Source organism: Saccopteryx bilineata, chromosome 1, assembly GCF_036850765.1.
Source record: "Saccopteryx bilineata isolate mSacBil1 chromosome 1, mSacBil1_pri_phased_curated, whole genome shotgun sequence".
In the NCBI taxonomy this organism is placed as follows: domain Eukaryota; kingdom Metazoa; phylum Chordata; class Mammalia; order Chiroptera; family Emballonuridae; genus Saccopteryx; species Saccopteryx bilineata.
The window spans coordinates 285,608,277-285,628,540 of NC_089490.1; positions in this window are offsets into that span (position 1 = coordinate 285,608,277).

Sequence of the window (20,264 nt, forward strand, 5' to 3'; positions counted from 1 at the left end):
ATTAATTTAACTGTGCAATTAGTGAATCCTTTTATGATTAACTTTTATATTCGAGATGTTCTCAAAAGTTATAATAAATTCTATTGTGGTAGAAATAAAATCAATTGTAATATAGAGTTATAACGTATCAAGAATTAAAACTTAGCCTGACCAGGCGGTAGTGTAGTGGATAGAGCATCAGACTGGGATGTGGAGGACTGAGGTTCGAGACCCCGAGGTCACCAGCTTGAGCACGGGTTCATCTGGTTTGAGCAAAGCCACCAGCTTGAGCCCAAGGTCACTAGTTTGAGCAAGCAGTCACTCAGTCTGCTGTAACCCCATGGTCAAGGCACATATGAAAAAACTATCAATGAACAACTAAAGTGCCTCAATGAAGAATTGATCCTTCTCATCACTTTCCCTCCTTTCTGTCCCTCTGTCTTCTCTCTGTCCCTGTTACAAAAGAAGAAAAAAATTAAAACTTAAAGTAGGAAGTAAAATAAGTTCTTCCTCCATATATAGTTCAAATTCAAAATTGCTTTTCATTACATAATACAACCAGTTTTATCAATTATCTCTTTTATGAATAAAATATTTTCCCTTGAATTGTTATTCAAATTTTCTTTTCTTTTGAAAGAGGATGTGTTCGGTAGGAGAAATAGATTTTAACTTGCATTAGGATTTTTTTCCCATGAAATTATATATTCTGGTGGAGAAGTGGATAGATATAAATTTTATAATAATTTTATTTACACCTTGACTTTATAAAGGGTACATCTTTATAATTACTGAGCACACATTAAATAAAAATTTGGTTAAACCACAAAAACCTGTCAAAAGTTTTACCCTACTATATATTTTCCTTTTCTCTGTCTAGATTAATGTTTACCAAGATAAATCTTGTATTTCTTATAGAATGACAGATAATCTGTAACCCTGCTGGAGGTGAAGTTTTTTTTGTAATAAGAAAATTGGACATTGTACCTTCTCTCTGCATCGTTTTCTGCCCCTACCAGGACCTGCTCACGCTGACATTTTAGGATACATTCACTGCTCAGTAGCTCCAAAAATAACACATGCTGCCTGTGCATGAGGTGCAAGGCTTTGCTGTTTCCAAGAGGCCTGCATTTCCATGGAAACCAGACAGGCAGAAAAAAAAGGATAAGTGCATGAAATCGCTCTGTGCCTAGAAACAAAGCAGAATGCAGACCAACCACCTCATCTGAATTCAGTCTGTGAAAACCAGTAACCACACTGACCCTGGCCTGCGGGAGGAAAACACACTCCCCGCTGGGTCCATGAGAAACGCATCTCATCCTCCCACTGGGCATTTTTTAAAGACTAGAAAAGCGGGACTTGGAAATCCAAGAGCCTAGATTATTTCTACCTTCCGAACTCTTGGATAATCTGAAGTTCACTTTTCCAGTCTGTAAAATGCAAAATCACAAAAATCTTCTGAATTGCTTATCATTTAAAATGAATGTTCCAAGCTGCTTACATCTTAAAACTTAATGAATAGTGCTTTAACATCCTTCGTAAATACTGTGATAAACAAAAGATCCTTGCTCATGTTAACTCATGAAATATATATTTGTCAATTGTCTATGGAAAACTTGTTAACAGCGAGCAGGAAAGTCTTCACTTCAGAAACCAAACAACTGTAGCTCCATAGGAAGAAAATTCTGCATGTCTTTCTGCTCTTAGAAGAACTTCCTAAAAGATTATGAAATCTTATTATTATTTTTTTTGATAGAGAAAGAGAGAGTCAGAGAGAGGGACAGATAAAGACAAACAGGAAGGAGGAGAGATGAGAAGCATCAATTCTTCGTTGCAGCTCCTTATTTGTTCAGTGATTGCTTTCTCATATGTACCTTGACCAGGGGACTACAGCTGAGCAAGTGACCCCTTGCTCAAGCCAGTAACCTTGGACTCAGGCCAGTGAATATGGGGTCCTGTTTATGACTTCATGCTCAAGCCATTGACCTCTAATTCAAGCTGGTGAGCCTGTGCTCAAGCCAGATGAGCCCACACTTAAGCCGGCGACCTCAGGGTTTCAAACCTGGGTCCTCTGCGTCCTATCAGATGCTCTATCCACTGCGCCACCTCCTGGTCAGGCTAGATTTTGATTTGATATAAATTTTTAACTAAAACTATATGTACATGCACTGTGAAACATAAATTGTTTCCATTTGTTTAGAAAAATCACTCAATCATTTTTGAACACTATGGTTGTGCTAAGCAACTAGTGTTCCTCTTCCCACTTCCATCCAATCTCACCAATAACATTTGAGTCAGTTCACTCTGATGGCAAGAGAAATATTTCTGGCCTGCTAAGTGTACTCTGGACTTCTGGGAAAAGAATACAATCTGCATTGGGGCCATCCAGCTTATGTTTATCTCTTTAGTCATACTTGATGTTGCAATTAAAAGATCAGTTGAAACTCCATTAATTATATTAATCTGTATGTTTGCAAATATGAACCATTCTTTTTTTTCTTTTCCTTTTTGGTTTGGAAAAAGTATGCTTGCATCAGGGCTATTTTGCTACCCCAGAATTTAGGTATTATAGCTATCTTACATTACTTGTACAAGGATGCTTGGATAGAGGATACTCTAATGTCATGGCAGCTTACATAAGTAAAATGAAATTGAAGTCTGTGCATACTTCAGGGTGACAAAAATAAAAAAGCTAAAGACAACGAATCAGAAACAGCCAATTGGCTTTCACTTGGTGCCAAAGATTTCCTTCCTTTGCTCCCCACTGTTTCTTTATGTCTTTGTCCTGGGTCTTCTCAGCCGAGGACTCAACCACTTCCAGTTCAGTGCTGCTAAATTTCAATCAATTTTTGCTCAGGTAAACTCTTAAAAATTTTAAAATATGATTCAGTCTATCATTTAACAGACAACAAATAAATATGTCTATGTATCTGACATGCAAAAACTCACTCAAAAAGTAGAGGGTCAAAGAGGCTAAATGCGGCCCAAGAATAATAGGTGATTTGAGTAGACCATTGTATGGGCCACTCAATTTAAATTTTCCTCCACTTTTCCTCAAGGAAGAGTTTTAGATATTGGAGGATTTAATAAAGAATCAGAAATTTAGTCCTGGCCGGTTAGCTCAGTTGGTTACAGTGTTGTCTTGAAACACCAAGGTTGTGGGTTCCATCACTCGTTAGTACATATACGGGAAGTGACCAGTGAATGCACAATTAAGTGGAACAATAAATTAATGCTTCTTTCACTCTCTCTCTTTCTCACTTCTTCTTTTTGTCTCTTTAAAATAAATAATAAACAAGTCCTCTTTCCTTCTAAATAGCAGTGTGGGTATGTAATATAAGAATGAGAAATATAAACAAACAACATCAGATAAAGCTTTAGAAAAGAGGATGAGCCCAGAGAAGACAAAGTAACAAGTTGGAGTGGAGAATATTTTATCTAATCCTTCATGGTGATTTTGTAGTGTTTTAGAGAGCAGAAATAAAGATAAGTCTCCTGTATAACATATTAGAGACTATCACTGCAGTAAAAATAAGCAGATTGATATTGGAGGGAAAGAGGGCAGGATATAGATACTTTTAAGATGACTATAATATATTTTAAGATATCTGTAATATATGTCAGCAATCACAAGTAATTAAGAGGTAAGAATTTGGACCCAAACCCACTGAAATTCTTTGGGTATAGAAAATAGTATTTTGCTATGTGTACCCCTATTGTATTTGCTATTCCCTCAACCCCTGGGAATCTTTAACTTTGTAACAACCCACTTCTCCATAGAAATTTAGAGAACAATTCCATAAACCACTGAATGTTAAGCTTTAATAAAGTGGAGTCCATTTTTAAAAATGATTCAGGAAAAATGTCTGCTGAGGCACAGCCACCAGTCCTTTATCTTATCACACATCACAACACAAACGCGCACACACACACACGCACATGAGAAAGACTCCTAAGAAGAGTGGGAAGATAAATGATTCTTTGAAAAGGGTCTCTGTGATAGGGTTCACTCCTGGTATCAACTCCAAAGGATAAGGATAATAAAATCTCCATATAGTTTGGAGATCTGAGATTATGGGAGGTCTATATCTTACTGCATGTCTTGAAGGCAATTTCCATAGAAAATTTCTTGTTTACATGGTATGGGAGTAGAGCACAGATAGAGGCACATGGGTGCCTACCTAAAGGGGGCAGTTTTACTAAATCCTCACATATGTCAGAAGAGCATGCACATGTACTTACACACACAGAAATACGTCATTGAGAGACCTGAAAAACTCTTCCGATCTTACTAATGGGCAACAGAGGTTCAAAAATAATGGAGTTATAAACAGAGTGTGTGTGTGTGGGGGGGTCAGCAAAGACACCTCTGTGATGATAACATGAGTAAATATACACCCATAACAAAGAACTGATAAAACTTAGCACCATGGAAACCTACAGAGGCAGCAGTGTAGTGATTGAATTGAGTATGAGAAGCCATATTCCCAACTCTAGCTATAGAATTGTAGGCAAATAACTTGAAATGTGTGTCTTAGTTCCCTTTGATATAAAATATATATAAAGAGGATTAAGTAAACTAAGACATAAATGAAGCATATAGAATAGTGTATGGGGTAGATTAGGGGCTCAAGAAATTGTTACTAATTATTCTATTTACTCAACATGACAGAGCTTCTTAGGATAAATGATCGCTGTTACCTCTAGAGGTCACATCACGCCCTCCATTTCCCAACTCATGCTGTGATATTACAAACACCCTCAAAAATTTACAAGCTTTCTAGGAGAAATTTTCACAAATAAATTATCCTCACAAATAAATTTGATTCAGAGACATTGTTTGAAAACTTGCTTGCTGATGAAAAAATTAAAAAAATAATTTAATTAATACATCATGTTGGCAGAGAATTTGCTCATCTAGAAAGTGACAAAATTTAAAATTAATATTATATGGTTCCAGAATTTTAAAAAGCATATTAAAATTTAATCAACACACATACAACTGTAACACCATCCTGAGCATTAGAGTAAGGATTTATCTACACTGATATTTTATGTTGGTTAAGAACATTATGGAAAGATCAATTCTTTCTCTACTTACCTTCAAAAAAACTTAAAAAGAACAATTATGTGCCTTCCAGACTGTGATACTATTGATATAAAGTTTTTCTTATAATCACTTGAACTTTATTGATGAGCAATAAAAATATCATAAACAGAATTTGGCTGGATCCTTCCATAATTCCTTCCATAATTTACAATCATAAACTCATGCCAAAAAATCAATGTGTACCAATAGAATATTTTTAAAAAGCTTTAAATGTTAAAGATAATATTATAGCTAGATTAATCAATTAAACATAACACAAATTGTTTTAAAACTTAGCAATTTTATTGTTCAGTTTAAGAATGTAGATAATTGCTCCAAAGTCATGACATACTAGAAGTGGTTTCACCCTGCTTGTGTGCCTGTCCGCCTTTGTGAGACTTTGTTAAACGGGAATGGCCCCATGCTTTCTGTCTCTACAGTTTCTCTACTGTCTGCCCGAATCCAATGTGAACCCACTTGGCCTCGGCCACTGGCATTACACATGCCAAATTTTCTAAGTGCATTCAGCCTTTAAATAATGTAACATTTCCTCTAAATGGGAGTTGAGTGGTATAAAGGGTATTGGGATGTTCTTTGAAGTCCAAGTCTCATAAGGTCATCCTGCCTTGTGATTTGAAGCTGGCCCTTTATGCTCAAGTCACCATAGTGTCTTTGTCAACTAACCTAACATACATCCATATTTGGGATTATTTGGTTGATTAAATGAGAATATATGTTAAAATTATTTAGTACAATACTGAAAAGTTTTCATTAACCTGTATATTTCAGTAACATTAAATATATTTAATATTTTTGTACTAGTCATTGTCCCATGTCATATGTTTGTCTGTTATCAATTTTTAATAGCCAATATGTATATTTTATGAATAATTTAAAAATTATTTCAGTTTTTACATGATGTTTTATTTTAACTTTGTAAACTTTGAAATTTTTCTGTTTTTATTTTTTTGTACCAGAAGTCTTCTAATATTGCTTTCTTTCATAAATATGGCTGCTCTGTCTCATTCTTTTCTTGAATTTTCTTTTTTTCTTTTTTTTAGTGAGAGAGAGATAGTGAAAGTCAGGGACAGACAGACAGGAAGGGAGAGAGATGAGGTGCATTAATTCTTTGTTGTGGCATCTTAGTTGTTCATTAATTGCTTTATCATGTGTGCCTTAACTAGGGAGTTACAGCAGAGTGAGTGACCCCTTGCTCAAGCCAGCAACCTTAGACTCAAGTCAGTGACCATAGGATCTTTTCTACAATCCCACACTCAAGCCAGCAACCTCACACTCAAGCTGGTGAGCCTACACTCAAGCCAGATGAGCCTGTGCTCAAGTCAGTGTCTTCAGGATTTGTCTTCAACATACCAGGTCAATGCTCTATCCACTGCACCACCACCTGGTCAGGCTTCTAGAACTTTATTCAGTCTTTTTATATTTGAATTTCTTACTTGTTGGCTGCTAATGATAACAAAATATTTTTTATCTTAAAGACATTTTCCCTTAAACTTTACTGAAATTGAAGAAAATCATGAGTAAATATTGGCAGCATGATTTGGCAATAATTTACATTTTGTGATGTGTCGACAAAATCAAGATTCCTGTTGAGCTATTTATTCTTACATTAAATAAAAATACCTAATTACCATGTTTCCCCATGTATAAGACACACACTTTTTTGAAAAATTTGGGGTCTAAAAACTGGTCTCATACAGTGGTTGTTGATGTTTTTTATTTTGCATGTCTTGCTTTCTTGCACAAATGAGGAGTTGTATGAATTTTATGATGAATAAATCCTAATTTCAATAACTTTATGTAATACATTTTTTTCAAATTTTGGGCCCCAAATGAAGATATAGCTTTTACATGGGAGCATCTTATATATGGGGAAATGTGGCACCTGCTTTCAAATTTCAGATTTTAAATCTGTTTGGGAACACAAGAAAGTTATTTTTCTTCTGCTTTTCAAATATAAGTACTTTGTTCTTTTATATTTAATGATAGAGGGAGAATTTGTTTGTTCAATAGATGTCACTCTAAGTCTGTTGTACTGTCATTTTACATCTTTATATTCAGACTAACAAAGCTGAAACACAGATATTTCCAATGCTTTAATTTCAAAATATCTTAATGTCTCAACTTTAATTAAACAGAGAGAGAAATGGATATCCCTTAAATAAAAATAATTATTTAATGAAGCAAAACATAGAATTTATCCCTTTTCAGTTGTGGTATATTTTTATGGCATTAAATGCTTAACATAATGCAAGTTCTAATTAAACTATCAGAGACAAACACAAGTTTGTCAATAGATTTAATAAATGGTGTAAAGATGATTTAGTGGCTTTTTTTCTGTCATTATCTATGTAAAGTTTTATTATTAAAAAAACCTTGTTTATATATTCACTATCCGAATGCTCTCATGTGAAAACATGTCATTATACTGTAATTTTTGGTTAGAAACAAGAAGTTTATAGAAACAACAAGTTCTCTATGTTTTTTTCCAGAAAATTATCTCCAGACTTTAATTTTTATATTGCTATTAAACATCCTTTCATAAATCTTTAATCATCACTACCTTGGGTTTCCATAAATCTCTCAGCCAATAAATATCTCTTGCGTAGACCCAATCCTCTTATTTTTAGTAATATGAAACACATATTCGCTTTTTGGGATGATCCTTCCAACATTCCTTTGACTGATATCCCAGAGAAGATATTCTTAATTCCTGAGTTTTCCCCTTGTATTATAATTTTTAATCTCTCTCTTTTTAGGGTATTATATTGCATATAACTTCATGGAAATTATTCTACTCCATATATATTAAAGTATATAGTCTTATGCACCTATTGAAAGTAACTAACTTAGTATGTTTCCCAGATAAGAAAGCAACAAAACCCATTATTATTGTCTTGTCTCTTATAGGTGTCAGAAAAAGTCAGCATTTGTGCCTGGGCATTGCTTAATGCATTTTTTTGTATTGAAAGGGAAATTGTCAAGAAGCTCTTAAGTGTTTACTTCTAGGTCAGAAACACAAAACAATTTATTATCTTGTGAAGAAAAGAGAAATGAAGTGTTTGCTCTGTGTAGCCTTTAGCCGTTTTTAGCTTAAGTGTATATTGCATTGCTGATGTTGAATAGAAGACATTTTTTTGGTAACTGCTCTAACTTGGATAGTCTCTGGAAGAGCATGCAAATATTTTACAAGATTATTCCAGTGGGCAAAAGGAAAAAAAAAAACAAAAACAAAAACAAAAACTAAAGGCCTGTTATTTTTCTCTCTTGTGTGGGACTCTGCTGCCTCCACAAGACCACAGAATCCTGGTCCTGGCAATGGAGCTGTGGTCACCAGGTTTTCTTGAAGTTGGTTGCCATATAGTTGTTAAAACAGTGCTAATCTCTGTTGAGTTCTTCCCTTGGTTGGTGGTATAGATACTCATTTTTCTGAAGCAGATGTAGTTTGAATTAAACAAATGACCTCCTTTGCCTTCATTCACAAACTCTAAGTACATGTATAAAGACGACTCTTGGAGTATCCCCGACGGTATCAGCACAGGCAGAGATATAAACAGAAATAAAGGGCCGATACATTTTGATGGTGATTGAATTGTTTAAAAAAAATGATGTGCGTCTTTGTACATGTTAATATTTATTTTTCACAACAATATGCTGAGTTGTAAAACATAATTATGCCTATTAACAGATGAGAAGACCCCATGATTACAGAACTCATAAGCAGATTTAAACCCAGGTCAGCTACTTCTGCAGTATAGATGCTGTATTATTTTGGGGGGCTGAATGAGATTTAGTGGTGTTACTTTCTAAGCTGGGAACAAATTGGAAAACCAGGGGCGAGCTATATGTACTTAGGAAAAGTATTACATTTCTTGAGGCATGCCCACTCACAAAGAATCACTTATAGGAGGACAAATGCAATGCTCAATAATAGCACTGATTTTTATATCCTTTCCTCTAAAACAAACTACAAGAAGAAACTTTAAAAGCTGTAGCACTCCAGTGTCACTTGTGAAATTACCTCTTCCAGAGGCAATCCATTTATAAAGAATAAAGATATAAGAGTGCTGCCCAGCAGGAATTGTTTTAGATCTTTGAAGCTAGTAACAACATTTGACTTTACAGACCTACATCTCTTTTATATTTGAAACGGCCACATCTAGAATCTGGGTTGTAATTAAAAATAAATGGATGTAACTGATATACCTAAAGAACTCAACTATTATTTGCCTATTCAACCAGTTGTAAATATATACACATATACAAGTTTATATTATAATTATTAAATTAAATGAATAACTATTTTTCAGCCATTTAATTAGTATTTTGAAGATCAGAAGATAAAATCTTAGATAGTAATTAATATGTAATAAATTAGTTGTGGGAAGCATCTGGGGTTTTTTTTATTTTAATTTTTATTGATTTTAGAGAGAGAAGAAGGGAGAAACAGAAACATAGATATATTTTTGCATGTGCCCTACCTGGGATATGAACCCATAACCTTTGCATATGGGGACCACAGTCTAACCAACCAAGGTGTGGGGAAGGGACACATTGGTAACTTTTGAGTTCTCAGACTGTTAGCAGAAGCTAGAGACTCAAGGAACAAAACTTTTGGTCACAATGTGTCCCTATCCTTGGGCTTATCCACTTTGAGCTAGTCTCAGAGGGCAGAAAAAGGAAAGAACTTTATGTAGCATTTTCTTGCTTCTTGTTTTCACACAATATGAGTTACATTGTAGCTCCAGGGTATTTATAACGTTAGTTATTTGAAAATTGGGTAGGGTCAAGAGAGCTGATGTTAGTAGGTAACCTTAAAAGAACATTCAGGCCACCAAATGTGTCAGAAATCCAGAGTCACTGAGACCAGAGTAATACTATCTCATGAAGTATAAGAAACGTTTGCAGCAGGAGAAATGCTCTGCCATGGGGGGCCTTTTAGTAAAGTGATTTAGTTGTCTCCAGTGTATCCAAATGAACCGAAGCCTTGAAAAGGAATAAACATCCTTTATTTCTGTTTCTATAGTATCCAAGAACATTAATGACTGAAGTAATATCCTGGTTCTATTATAAATTATTGTAAAGCATATATACTATCTTGATATCAGAATTTCCATTCTTAGTGTCTTCTTCTAAGAAGCATCTAAATATTTTAAAATAATGCCTATTTTAAAAGTTCTTAACTTGTTGCCTAACCAGGTGATGATGCAGTGGATAGAGCATTGGACTGGGAAGTGGAGGACCCAAGCCCTAAACCCTGAGGTCACTGGCTTGAGCACAGGCTCACCAGCTTGAGTGCGGTGTTGCTAGCTTGAGCAGAGGATCATAGACATGACCCCATAGTCGCTGGCTTGAGCCCAAGGTCGCTATGTTGAGCAAGGGGTCACTCAGTCTGCTGTAGCCCCCCTGTCAAAACACATATGACAACATAATCAATGAACAACTAAGGTGCCTCAGCGAAGAATTGATTCTTCTCATCTCTCTCCTTTCCTGTCTGTCTGTCCCTATCTGTCCTCTCTCTGTCTCTGTCACACATACACAAAAAATTCTTAAATTATTTATAAAGTTCATTTTGACAAAGCATATAAAGAACAGCTGTGCATTTGGGTGACATACTGGCTTACAGCCTTTGGAACAGAAGGACATAGATGTCATTCATTAGGTGAATCTTGACTGAAGGCTATGAAATCAGAGTAATGACACCTAATCCAGTGGCTTCTCAGGTGGTGTTAACAAGTTATTGATGAAAAATATATGGACTATTTTTCAAATTACAGACTTCTAGGCTTCAAATCAGTTTTTTTTCAATGTAACACATTGTGGATAGAAATATAAAATCTGACTTTAAAGAACATGTTCCATATAATTCTTATTTATATTTAAGCTTAAGAACTTCTAGATCATCTTGTCTATCTAATAAGGTTACAAAATATTGTATGAGATATTGGGAAATGTTATATATCTATAGAGTATGTATAAATTATATAACACATATATCAGATGCATGTGATATAAACATGTAGCTTTTATCAATAGTCAATAACTATTATTTAGATTAATATATCATGAAAATCATCAGTTTAGGTTTGTGTACAACATAGCAGAAATAAGAATTGCTTACTACAAAGTTAATCCAATAAAAAGCTAAATCTAATTTTAGAGGCTGGTATTTCAGATTTTAATTATTTGAAAATCTTTTTATATACTTCAAGACTGGTTTAATCTTTATGAAATAGATTTTATTAAACATTCATTGAATAAATGAATATACCAGAATTTGACATTAAATTCTTTATTATAACATGTTATGCTTAAAATATTTCTATGCATTTCTAATACATTTAAATTACAGGTGCTTCATTCCATTTCACAGTAAATTTGTTTGTTGTTCATCGAACAGTTTGTGTCTATCATTGTAGTTTTTACTAGAAGGACTATTGTTAACACCCCCTACTGAATTAGTATAGGTGGTGAGTTTATAATTGAGAATATTAAGTTTTCTTTCTATATTGAATATTTTTATTTAAAGTGTTGCATATTTAACTAGAAAAGTGTTCTTAGACTGCTAGGATATACCAGAAGGATGAGATGTTCGTTGTTGCTGATAAAGTGTTTATCACTAAATTGATGCTTAAAAATCTCAAAGGCAGGAGTGTCCACTGACTATGAATTGGATTACTGTGTCTGCTAACAGAGGAAAATACAGAAAATGCAATCAGATTTGAAAAGGGTCATATTGGAATTGTTAGAGTTGATTTTAGCAGCAGCTGAAAATGCTTTGAATTTTTCTAAAGAAACATGTGCTAAGCATTTATGGGAAGATATTTTTTTATAGAATAGAATTATTCTCTGTAGATCAACTTCAATAAGAATGAGTATACTTTTCTGCAGAGCTTTTATGAAAATAATTAAGACAGTAACCCGTGGCTTGAAGAGTTGACATGGAAAGACAAAGTGCTTAAGTAATTATGTTGCAGTGGTGAGTTCAACAAGAACTAGATATTTTTACTCCACTCTGTACTAGCATCATTATCTTCAAACTTCTTCAGACACAGACATTTACCTACCTGAGTACCAGAGTGCTCAAATAATTATAATTCATAATGTGGCCACAAGGTCTTTTAATCTTTTAATTGGCTACCTTAGGAATTATATGTACATCAAAAGGTAACATTACAGGGAATAAAATCTTAAAATGCATCTTAACACAGTGATCGCATTTTAAAAGATTGTTTTTCTCTTAGTGTTTTATCATTCTGTCATCTAAAATAGCTTTTTACAAATTTGTTGACAAGTTCACATACTACATAGTTAAATGAGTTTACCAGCATTTGAGGAAACTATGAAGTTCAGTTTGAAATGAGTTGATAACTTTAAAGGAGAGAAAGTCAAGAGCCCCACATTCCAGTTTTGCTTGAGAAAATTTTTAATGAAGATCAATCTCAAAAGGTCTCATTTAAATGGAAATTGAGTAAAACGATTTTTTCTTTGCTTTCTTCTGCAAACTTGTGAAATCATAAAGAAAATTGAAAGTTTGAAGAATTACTACCTGCATGTAGAGCTTCACACTGCCTTTTTTAGCTCTTTTTTCTTTTTTTCCAGTGAAAGCACCTGGGTACAGCTGAATACTCAGGTTGCTCCTGCTTTTCATGACCTTTTTGAGCAGGGAAAATGCTATTTTCCAAATGTGAGTTCTCCAAAAATAATTCAGAAATAAATTTTGTTATGTGAATAAATGACTATCTGAATGACAAGATTTTAAATCTTAACCTGTTGGAAACCCTGTTTATATAATGATTCAAAAACTGCCTTAGGTGTCTGGGTTAGTTCAACAACCCTTACAGGACATAATGTGATCGTCATGTTACTTTTTTAGCTTTGTCATTACACAACAAGACAAGTGTAGACTTCTGAATTCTAAAGAGTGCTTGGCTTATTTATATTTAATAGTGACTATTTTTTCTTGGCAGTGGTAGTTGAATTTCACCAAGTATTCCTGATCTATTATCATAGTATTAAATTCAATAGGAAGATAAGATTTTCTTCTATATATTCAGATAGATTTAAGGTTTTTGGCATAAACATTTTATATGTAACTGCTCTTTAAGTCTATTTTGATAAAGATTGAATTTATTTTACTGTTTCATATAAACTCAAAATTTATATAAAAGTAAATTCTTCACCAAATATACATTCTTATCTCTCTGAATTTGTTAAACTTGTATCCATATTTTTGAAAATTTTATTATTAGTAGCATCAGAAATTGTGATGAACATCAACAAAAAAACTATAACATTTTATAATTTGGGTAGAGCCATTGCTGAATGTAAGTTTTATTTTTAAAAATTAACTTACTATGTTTATTATAATTTCAGAAACTTCTATTTTTCTCCAGATTAGTCATTCATTTTATTTATTTGTTTTTATATTAATATTTTGATTGGAATTTTAAAACTTGAACAGAAATCTCAGAAAGAAACATCTTTATTTGGTTTTTAGCTGTGGTGAAGAATAAAATTTTATTTATTTTTCTCCCTGCCATCTTGTTACATAAAATTTCAATTAAATCTATATGAAAAAGTTATGAGATTATATATTATATTATATTATATTATATTATATTATATTATATTATATTCATATAAAACTTCATTTCCAAATCACTGATTCTTTAGGTTGAAGAATCAGCTTTGAGGTTTATCAAAGAATTGTAGCTGTTGACTTGTCTTTGAAGAAACTGTAGTGAAGTATCAACAGTAAAGTTTGAAAGGCGAGAGGTTAGAATGTGAAATACTTGAGAGAGAAGATGGCAGCGGAGTAGGCGGATGCACAGACACCCAGCTCTCAACACCAAACTGGAATACAAATCAATTTAGAAAAAATCAGCATGAAAAACCAACACTGAACTGCAAGAACAGCTCTCAAAAACCAAGGAGCAAAGAGGAAGCCACAATAATCCTGGTAAGGAGTGCCTGAATCTCCTCTGTTTACAGGAAGGGAAGGAGGGGGGTGAGGCTGAGAGCCCAGAGAGGATTTCACAGAGGAAAAAGAGCAGAAACTACTGCTCACAGCCACTTACCTGGCGACCAGGGAGCAAGGTGGGTTGAAAAGACCAGCTTATCTCCCAAGTGGAAAAGACAGGGAGAGGGACAGACTGTGAGGGGCTAAGGTATGCAAGAAACAAAATAAACAAGCTGACTCATTCGTGCTGGAGGCGGCCATAGCTGGGGGAGGGACTGAACCTTTCACAAAACAGAGCTGAAGTGCTTCCGGATCAGAGATCTCCGGACATCTATCCAGCTCCAATCAGCACAACAAGACACAGCTGAAAACAAGAAGTGGGGAGGAGGGGCAGTAACTCAGGTCTCCATGGAGATCTGAGATACACCTCCCCCTACTGAAGCTGAGAGAAAAAACCCTGCCCCCAGTGAGATTAGTTGGAGGAAGAGACCTTCAGCGTCTCAGGTTACACCCACAGCATTCCTGGATACAGTTTCAAGGAAGCCCCCTGCTGAAATCAGTTAACAAGACTATCACCTGTTAAGAAAACAAACAAATCAAGACTTCAAAGCTGCCCAAATCCGAAAGTGGATTACAAATAATAGCTGATACCAACCCACGAAGACCTAAAAATAACACAACTGAAAACTGGAGGCAGACAACACCAAGCCTAGACTCAATCAACTCTACAAATAAAAAAAAGAAGAAGAAGAAGATGAGAAAACAAAGGAGTGCAATCCAAATGAAACCACAAGAGACACTTTCGAGAGATGAACTGAGTGATATGGAAATAATCAAACTTCCAGATGCGGAGTTCAAAATAATGATTGTAAGGATGCTTAGGGATCTTAGAACAACAATGGAGGGGGAGTTTGAAAACCTAAATAAAGAAATAGCAAGTATAAAAAAGAATCAGTTGGAGACGACAAATACAATATCAGAAATAAAGACCACAATGGAAGGAATTAAAAACAGGATAGATAGAGCAGAGGATCGAATCAGCGAGTTAGAAGACAACTGGAATGAAGGCATGAAAGCAGAGAAGAAAAGAGAAAAAAGACTCAAAAAGTCAGAGGAAACTCTTAGAGAGCTCTGTGACAACATGAAGAGAAATAACATCCGCATCATAGGGGTTCCTGAAGAAGAAGAAAAAGAACAAGGGATAGAGACTTTGTTCAATCATATCATAGCTGAAAACTTCCCTAAATTAATGCAAGAGAAACTCTCACAAATCCAAGAAGCACAGAGGACTCCATTAAAGAGAAACCCAAAGAAACCTACACCAAGACACATCATAATTAAAATACCAAAGCTAAGCGATAAAGAGAAAATATTAAAAGCTGCAAGAGAAAAAAAAATTATCACATACAAAGGAGCCCCCATAAGGATGACATCTGACTTCTCAACAGAAACACTTGAGGCCAGAAGGGAATGGCAAGAAATATTCAAAGTAATGCAGAACAAGAACCTACAACCAAGACTACTTTATCCAGCAAGGCTATCATTTAAAATTGGAGGAGAAATAAAAAGCTTCCCAGACAAAAAACAACTCAAGGAATTCATTACAACCAAACCAATGCTGCAGGAAATATTAAGGGGCCTGGTGTAAACAGATAAAGTGGGAAAAGAATACAGAAAAAAAAAAAAGAAGAAAAAGGAATACACCTTTAAAGAAGAAAATGGCAATAAACAACTACATATCAATAATAACCTTAAATGTAAATGGATTAAATGATCCAATCAAAAGACATAGGGTAGCTGCGTGGATAAGAAAACAGGACCCATACATATGTTGTCTACAAGAGACACACCTTAGAACAAAAGACACACACAGATTGAAGGTAAAGGGATGGAAAAAAATGTTTCATGCAAATGGAAATGAAAAGACAGCTGGGGTAGCAATACTTATATCAGACAAATTGGACTTTAAAACAAAGGATATAGTAAGAGATAAAGAAGGCCACTACATAATGATAAAGGGAGTAATCCAACAGGAAGATATAACTATTATAAATATCTATGCACCTAATATAGGAGCACCCAAATATATAAAACAGACTTTGATGGATTTAAAGGGCGAGATCAACAGCAATACTATAATAGTAGGGGATTTCAATACCCCACTAACATCACTAGATAGATCCTCAAGAAAGAAAATTAACAAAGAAACAGCAGACTTATTGGAAACACTAGATCAACTCGATTTAATAGATATCTTCAGAACCTTTCACCCTAAAGCAGCAGAATATACATTCTTTTCAAGTGCTCATGGTACATTCTCTAGGATAGACCACATGTTAGGGCACAAAAGTGCTCTCAACAAATTTAAGAAGACTGAAATCATATCAAGCACTTTCTCCGATCACAACGGCATGAAACTAGAAATGAATCACAGCAGAAAAGCTCAAAAATTCTCAAACACATGGAAACTAAATAGCAGGGTGTTAAATAATGAATGGATTAAGAATGAGATCAAAGAAGAAATAAAGAAATTCCTAGAAACGAATGACAATGAGCATACAACAACTCAAAATTTATGGGACACAGTGAAAGCAGTGCTGAGAGGGAAGTTCATAGCACTACAGGCACACTTTCAGAAGCTAGATAAAGCTCAAATAAACAACTTAACCCTGCATCTAAAAGAATTAGAAAAAGAACAGCAAGTAAAGCCCAAATGTAGTAGAAGGAAGGAAATAATAAAGATCAGAGCAGAAATAAATGACATAGAGGCTAAAGAAACAATACAGAGGATCAATGAAACTAGGAGCTGGTTCTTTGAAAAGGTAAACAAGATTGATGCACCTTTAAGTAGACTCACCAAGAAAAAGAGAGAGAGGACTCAAATAAATAAAATTAGAAATGAGAGAGGAGAAATAACAACTGACACAACAGAAATACAAAATATTGTAAGAAAATACTATGAAGAACTGTATGCCCAAAAACTAGACAACCTAGATGAAATGGACAAATTCCTTGAAACGTACAATCTTCCAAAAATCAATCTGGAAGAATCAGAAAACTTAAACAGACCAATTACACCAAAGGAGATCGAAACAGTTATCAAAAAACTCCCAACAAAGAAAAGTCTGGGGCCCGATGGCTTCACAACGGAATTCTACCAAATATTCAAAGAAGAACTAACTCCTATCCTTCTCAAACTATTTCAAAAAATTCAAGAGGAAGGAAGACTTCCAAACTCCTTTTATGAGGCGAGCATAATTCTGATTCCAAAACCAGGCAAAGACAACACAAAGAAAGAAAATTATAGGCCAATATCTCTGATGAATATAGATGCTAAAATCCTCAACAAAATATTAGCAAACCGGATCCAACAATATATAGAAAAAATCATACACCATGATCAAGGGGGATTTATTCTGGGGAGGCAAGGCTGGTACAATATTCGTAAATCAATCAATGTGATTCATCACATAAACAAAAAGAAGGAGAAAAACCATATGATAATTTCAATAGATGCAGAAAAAGCATTTGATAAAATCCAGCACCCATTCATGATCAAAACTCTCAGCAAAGTGGGAATACAGGGAACATACCTCAACATGATAAAGGCCATCTATGAGAAACCCACAGCCAACATCATACTCAATGGGCAAAAATTAAAAGCAATACCCTTAAGATCAGGAACAAGGCAGGGGTGCCCCCTTTCACCACTCTTATTTAACATAGTCCTGGAAGTCCTAGCCACAGCAATCAGACAAGAAGAAGAAATAAAAGGCATTCAAGTTGGAAAAGAAGAAGTAAAACTATCATTATTTGCAGATGATATGATATTGTATATAGAAAACCCTAAAGTCTCAGTCAAAAAACTACTGGACCTGATAAATAAATTCAGCAAAGTGGCAGGATATAAAATCAATACTCAGAAATCAGAAGCATTTTTATACACCAACAATAAACAGTCAGAAAGAGAAATTAAGGAAACAATCCCCTTCACAATTACAACCAAAAAAATAAAGTACCTAGGAGTAAACTTAACCAAGGAGACTAAAGACTTGTACTCGGAAAATTACAAAACATTGATAAAAGAAATCAAGGAAGATACTAACAAGTGGAAGCATATACCGTGCTCATGGTTAGGAAGAATAAACATCATTAAAATGTCTATATTAGCCAAAGCAATTTATAAATTCAATGCAATACCAATTAAAATACCAATGACATACTTCAAAGATATAGAACACATATTCCAAAAATTTATATGGAACCAAAAAAGGACACGAATAGCCTCAGCAATCTTAAAAAAGAAGAATAAAGTGGGAGGTATCACACTTCCTGATATCAAGTTATACTACAAGGCCATTGTACTCAAAACAGCCTGGTACTGGCATAAGAACAGGCATATAGATCAATGGAATAGAACAGAGAACCCAGAAATAAACCCACAGTTCTATGGACAACTGATATTTGACAAAGGAGGTAAGGAAATACAATGGAGTAAAGACAGCCTCTTTAACAAATGGTGTTGGGAAAATTGGACAGCTACCTGCAAAAAAATGAAACTAGATCACCAGCTTACACCACTCACAAAAATAAACTCAAAATGGATAAAAGACTTGAATGTAGGCCGTGAAACCATAAGCATCTTAGAAGAAAACATAGGCAGTAAGCTCTCCGACATCTCTCGGAGCAATATATTTGCTGATTTATCTCCACGGGGAAGTGAAATAAAAGACAGGATAAACAAATGGGACTATATCAAACTAAAAAGCTTTTGCACAGCTAAAGACAACAAGAACAGAATAAAAAGACAAACTACACAATGGGAGAACATATTTGACAATACGTCTGATAAGGGTTTAATAACCAAAATTTATAAAGAACTTGTAAAACTCAACACCAGGAAGACAAACAACCCAATCCAAAAATGGGCAAAAGAGATGAATAGACACTTCTCCAAAGAGGACATACAGATGGCCAATAGGCATATGAAAAAATGCTCAACATCACTAATCATTAGAAAAATGCAAATTAAAACCACAATGAGATATCACCTTACACCAGTCAGAATGGCGCTTATCAACAAAACAACACAGAATAAGTGCTGGCGAGGATGTGGAGAAAAGGGGACCCTCCTGCACTGCTGGTGGGAATGCAGACTGGTGCAGCCACTGTGGAAAACAGTATGGAGATTCCTCAAAAAACTGAAAATCGAACCGCCTTTTGACCCAGCTATCCCACTTTTAGGAATATACCCCAAGGACACCATAGAACGGCTCGAAAAGGAGAAATGCACCCGCATGTTTGTGGCAGCATTGTTCACAATAGCGAAGATCTGGAAACAGCCCAAGTGTCCGTCAGAGGACGAGTGGATTAAAAAACTTTGGTACATATATACTATGGAATACTACTCAGCCATAAGAAATGATGACATCGGATCATTTACAATAACATGGATGGACCTTGATAACATTATACGGAGTGAAATAAGTAAATCAGAAAAAAAACTGAGATGAATCCATACATAGAAGGGAACATAAAAATGAGACTCAGAGACATGAACAAGAATGTGATGGCAACAGGGGCGGGGGGGTTGGGGGAGGGGGGAGGGGGTGAAGAAGGAGAGAGGGGTTAGGGGAGGGGAGGGGCACAAAGAAAACCAGATAGAAGGTGACAGAAGACAATTTAACTTTGCGGGAGGGGTATACAGCACAATCAAATGTCAAAATAATTAGAGATATTTTCTCTCAACATATGTACCCTGATTTATCAATGTCACTGCATTAAATTTAATAAAAAATATTAATATTAAAAAAAAAAGAATGTGAAATACTTAATAGCTTAAAATGAAACTATTCACTCATTGTTTTAACTACTCACTATAGGCCTTGGAGAGAAGGGAACCTGTCCTATTCACTCTTCTTTTACCTGTGCTTCTGAAAACCTCTATTATTTTGCAGACATGCAAACAAGTGTTTCTTTTTCTTAATTGATTTTAATTTATGTTTACATAGATTCTAGTGTTGTCCCAAATGCGTCCCTCCACCCTGTATTCCCCTCAACATCTCCCTTGCCCCCCTCTTCATAGCACCCTCCCCCTTCCCTTCAGATTTATCCCATCCCATCATCCCCTTTCCATCTGTCCTCTTTTCCTCTGGTCCTTTTGATCTCTCCTCTGTCTCAATTCCATTTCTCAGTTCACATTGTTCATTGGATTCCTCA